Consider the following 5,614-nt stretch of genomic DNA (forward strand, 5'->3'; position numbering starts at 1 on the left):
GATGTTGGTTGTTCATTTTAAATGAGAAGTTTCTCCAGAGCTTGGAGCAACACCTGCTTTACAGGGTGAAAGTGAGGATGAAGCACAGTAACACATTTAAGCAGTTGGGATATGTCCTGGCACACTGTAAGTATTTAATAACTATTAGTGGTGCAATTCTTGGCACAGCTTCTGTGTTCTTTCCTCTGTAAAGTCCACTGTGTAAGGAGGAGGATATGCTCAAACAAAGATGGAGGAAGCAGCAGTTTCAAGAGGCAGTAGCTCAGCTGTTTAGAGCTCTAGCTAATCATCATGTTGCCTGGGTTCAAAAGCCTGGTTTGTTGTATTTCATTACTTTCAGAAATTCTTTGGTTGTTATCTCCTCAAACAACTTTTCTTTCCTTTTCTTTCTCCCCTTTCTGGAAATCTTACTACACCTATACAATCCTGTTTGTTATTGTTTCACAGCTCTTGGAAGCTCTTATCTGTTTTATCACCTTTTCCCCTTGTGTTTAACTCTGGGTAATTTCCACTGATTTGTCTTCAACATTAATGATGATTTCCTCAGTTGGACTTATTAAAGGGATTCTTAAGCTCATGAGCTTTTTCAGTTAGACTTTTTTGTAGTTTTCATTTTTTTCCAGATGGAATTCCTCATATATTCATGCATGTTATTCACCTTTTCATGATATACTTTGCCACATTATTCATAGTTATGTCAAAGTCCCTGTATGATAGTTCTGACATCTTGGTCATTTCTAAGCCTGGTTTTGTTGATTGACTTATCTCTCCTTGCTTTTTTTTTTTGGTATCATAATTTTTTATTGACTGGTGAACATTGAACATTGTGTGTTGAAGGATAATAAATGTTGAGATAAAGAGCATTTATGCCTAGACTTGTGCAGAGCAGCTAGCAGGTGAATACAATTTGTCCTTGTGTATGGCATTTCTGTCATTCCAAAGTGCAGAGTTTTTCACTCTTTGGAATTCAGTTCCCTTGTTACCTCAACTCTCAAAAAAAGTTATGATTATATACATCATTTTGTTTTCTCTAGTTGCGATGGAGGAGCAATATTTTTAAAAGATTTTATTTATATTTTTAAGATTTTTATTTATTTATTTGAAAGTCAGAGTTACACAGAGAAAGGAGAGGCAGAGAGAGAGAGAGAGAGAGAGAGAGAGAGGGGTCTTCCATCCGATGCTTCACTCCCCAATTGGCCACAACAGCCGGAACTGCGCCCATCAGAAGCCAGGAGCCAGGAGCTTCTTCCAGGTCTCCCACACGGGTGCAGGGGCCCAAGGACTTGGGCCATCTTCTACTGCTTTTCCAGGCCACAGCAGAGAGCTAGATTGGAAGTGGAGCAGCTGGGTGTTGAACCGGTGCCCATATGGGATGCTGGTGCTTCAGGCCAGGGTGTTAAACTGCTGTGCCACAGTGCCGGCCTGTTAGGAAACTGGCGCAGTTTTAGCCAGGTGGCCACATGGCCCAACTCTGTGGTCAAGCTCCACCCCCATCTTAATGGGATTCGCTGCTCCTACTTCCCTGCCCACCCTCGGGCGAAGTTTTAAAAGGGCCTGTTCCTGAACACGTGCTCTCTTGGTTCTTCTCTCTTGGCTCATCTCTTCTTCTCGTCGCATCTGGAAGCCCCACCCAGGGCACAAAGCTGATGGGAAGGGTGAGGTTGGCTCAAATCCTTGGGTCCCTGAACCCACATGAGATACCTGGAAGAGAGTCTTGGCTCCTGGCTTTGGTCTGGCCCAGCTCTGGCCATTGAGGTCATTTGGGGAGTGAACCAGCAGATTGAAGATTGTTCTCTCTCTCTCTCTCTCTCTCTCTCTCTCTCTCTCTCTTCCTCTTCCTGTAACTCTGCCTTTCAAATAAATAAAATAAACTAAATCTTTTTTAAAAAAATCACATCAATGCACCTTCTTCAGAATACAACAAGCAAATTACAGGATACTAAAAATCACTGAGCTTGGATGAACTGGAAGGTCATAGTGACCAACTAACTGGCTGCTCTTGAACACTTACTGGACCAGTCCCTAAGCCTGCTGCAGGAGCCTCACTGCTTTTCATGGCTCTTGGGAAATCTTGCAAGAAAGACAATATGGCAAGTGGCCACCTGAATCAGGCTACAGCACAGTGAAGATCTCTCCATGGGTGACAGTCACTCTTCCCCCATTTTCTCCAACCCCAGCTCCAGAGTGGGATGGGACGTAAGTTTTGGAAAGTCAAAATGATATCTTTGGCAAGAAAGGCTGGGAAGCCCCTGGATAGATGGACCAATGCCTCACTCAGCAGTCAGAGACAGGCGAGTTATTTTAAATCAGACTGCCAGATAGGCCATGGGAAAAAGTGACAGCACTGCAAACAGTGCCAAATCCTACAAAGCAGGTGCCAAATTGTGAAGAAACCAGTGTTAGTCACACGGTGAACTCTACAGCCTTGTGAGTGCACCAGCAGAATCAGCAGGGATTTTTGAATATGGGAGGTAATGATTTATGGAAAGGACACGATATTCAAAGCTATGACATCCACCTATGGGTAAATGAAATCTGTCTTGACAGAAGTGTCATTTTACATTTTAATCCATCTGATTCAGACATCACAAGAACTAGTTTAATCAGCAGATTTCAGAATGTGTGCTGGAAATAGCAAAACACGTGTTATAATGGAAAGGCATCTATGTTTGTTTTGCTCTGTGTGTTATTTGACTTATTCAATGAAAAGTACATGTAATGCTTATGTACTTAAGAAGAAATGTTTCTACGCCTCTACAAATTCAGACAGCATATTTTGGTTCCTGATTCTGGCTGTGCATCAGAATCTCTTGACTCACATATTAGTTGCTTCACTACCACCTCAGACCTAAGGAATAGAATCTACTAACTCGATCTGCTTGCGAGCAAGGTTTGGTTTTTTTCTGCTCAGCAAGTGATTCTTACAGACAAGGAGATGCAGTTTCATGTTGCCATCTGGAGATGAGGGTTTGCCCTTGGTTTGCGTCATTGTTGAGTGGGAGCCCACATAGGTTCAGGTCCTGGCTCCCCTGTTTATCTCCTGGAGACATCAGATAAATAAGCCAGACTCTTAAAGCCTGCTTCATCTCTACCATCAGGGTAACAGAAAGATTGACCTCCGTATCAGGAGAATCTGGTGAGATAATACAAGCAGAACACTGAGTGTAGACTATGATCCCTGGTAACTACTCTAACTACTCAATAAAGGTCAATATAACTGGTTGCATAGTCATGCTCATTCTGGAATTTAGATATTTATAGCAACATAACTATGAGTGTATGGACATATTTCATTTTTTAAAGATTTATTTATTCATTTGGAAGGCAGATTTACAGAGGCAGAAAGAAAGAGAGACAGAGAAGTCTTCTAACTGCTGCTTTATTTCCCAGATTTGGCCACAACAGCTGGAGCTGGGCCGATCCGAAGCCAGGAGCCAGGAGCCAGGAGCTTCCTCCCGGTCTCCCATGCGGGTGCAGGGCCCAAGGACTTGGGCCACCGTCTACTGCTTTCCCAAGCCACAGCAGAGAGCTGGATCGGAAGTGGAGCATCTGGGACTTGAACCAGCACCCATATGAGATGTCAGCACTGCAGGCAGTGGCTTTACCCACTACACCACAGTGCCGGCCCCCATATTTCATTTTGATGATAAACGCCACATGATAGTTTGCAGAGTTAGGGGATTGGGTTTCTCTCTCTCTCCCTCTCTCTCTCTCTCATGTTTTCATATCCATAGCTGAAATGTAAGGCTTGTGATGGAGAAATCAAATTAGTGAAAGGGGGGGGGGGATGGCAATTGTGACATAACAAGAATAACACTTTGTTTTTTAATTTATTTTAAGTAGCAGGAAGTTCTTTGTCACAAATGAGTGATTCAATTCATTACGCACCAATGAATAGGAAACCTCAGATTACAGAAGTTTCATTAATTTATGAGTATTGGGACATCTGAATTGCTTGTTTTTCTGTTTTGAATTGAGTTTGTTTTCCTCAAGGACTTTAATTTCCACGTGATTGAAAAGCCAGACTCTAGAGTCAGACTAGCTGACTTTGAATTCTAGTTTCCTCAAGTATCAGCTGTGTGATGTTAGGCAAGTTATTTAACCTCTCTGGGCCTCAGATTCTCACGTGTAAAATAGATATTAATGATAGTAATAATGTTTATCTCATAGGATTGTTGTATTAAATACACTATCTAGGTCAGAAGCAGAGGAGCCAGGACTCGAACCAGGCATGCTAAGATGGATGTAGATTTTTTTTTAAAGATTTATTTTATTTATTTGAAAGACAGAGTTACAGAGAGCGGTAGAGACAGAGAGAGAGGTCTTCCATCTGCTGGTTCACTCCCCAATTGGCCACAACAGTCAGAGCAGAGCCGATCTGAAGCCAGGAGACAGGAGCTTCTTCTGGGTCTCCCACGTGGGTGCAGGGGCCCGAGGACTTGGGCCATCTTCTGCTGCTTTCCTAGGCCATAGCAGAGAACCAGATAGGAATAGGAGCAGCCAGGACTAGAACCTGTGCCCATATGGGATGTCTGCGCCTCAGGCCAGGGCTTTAATCTTCTGTGCCACAACACTGGCCCCAAGGGATGTAGATGTTTTACTGCTATGCCAAGCACCCATTCCAGTTGTCCACTTTTACATTAGAACTGTTTTCCATTAAGAGAAGTCCCTGAGCCGGCGCCGTGGCTCAATAGGCTAATCCTCCACCTTGCGGCGCCGGCACACCGGGTTCTAGTCCCGGTTGGGGCGCCGGATTCTGTCCCGGTTGCCCCTCTTCCAGGCCAGCTCTCTGCTATGGCCAGGGAGTGCAGTGGAGGATGGCCCAGGTGCTTGGGCCCTGCACCCCATGGGAGACCAGGAAAAGCACCTGGCTCCTGGCTCCTGCCAGGATCAGCGCGGTGCGCCGGCTGCAGCGGCGGCCATTGGAGGGTGAACCAACGGCAAAAGGAAGACCTTTCTCTCTCTGTCTCTCTCTCACTGTCCACTCTGCCTGTCAAAAAAAAAAAAAAGAGAAGTCCCCAAAGGCTTCACTCCCCTCCCTTACACACATACACACACACACACACACACACACACACACACCTTTCTTTCCCCATGGGAACCTCTCAGTCTATTAAACAACTCTTCTTAGACCCATGTCACCATCCCATATCCACATAGAGATGCAGTGTGATCTCTGAGCCCAATATACAGAAAAAGCAGTAAAAAAAAAAAAAAAGCTAGAATTCTATGCACCACTACACAGGGGCCTAGCATCTGCCAGCTTCCAGCAAAGTGAACGGAGCAGAAGCTTTTCTTTTTCCCCACAGAGCACAGTGGTGTCGGTTCCATACAGTTTTTGTCCAGACACAAAGGGATAAAATGGGGCTGGCACTGTGATGTAGTAGATAAAGCCACCACCTGCAGTGTCTGCATCCCATATGGGTGCCAATTCGAGTCCTGGTTGCTTCACTTCCAATCCAGCTCCCTGATAATGTGCCTGGAGAGGCAGTTGAAGATGGCCCAAGTCCTTGGGCCCCTACTACCCACAAGGGAGACCTGGAAGAAGCTCCTGGCTCCTGGCTTCAGAGGAGCCCAGTCCTGGATGTTGCAGCCATTTGGGGAGTGGACCAGT

Source organism: Oryctolagus cuniculus, chromosome 8, assembly GCF_964237555.1.
Source record: "Oryctolagus cuniculus chromosome 8, mOryCun1.1, whole genome shotgun sequence".
Classification (NCBI taxonomy): domain Eukaryota; kingdom Metazoa; phylum Chordata; class Mammalia; order Lagomorpha; family Leporidae; genus Oryctolagus; species Oryctolagus cuniculus.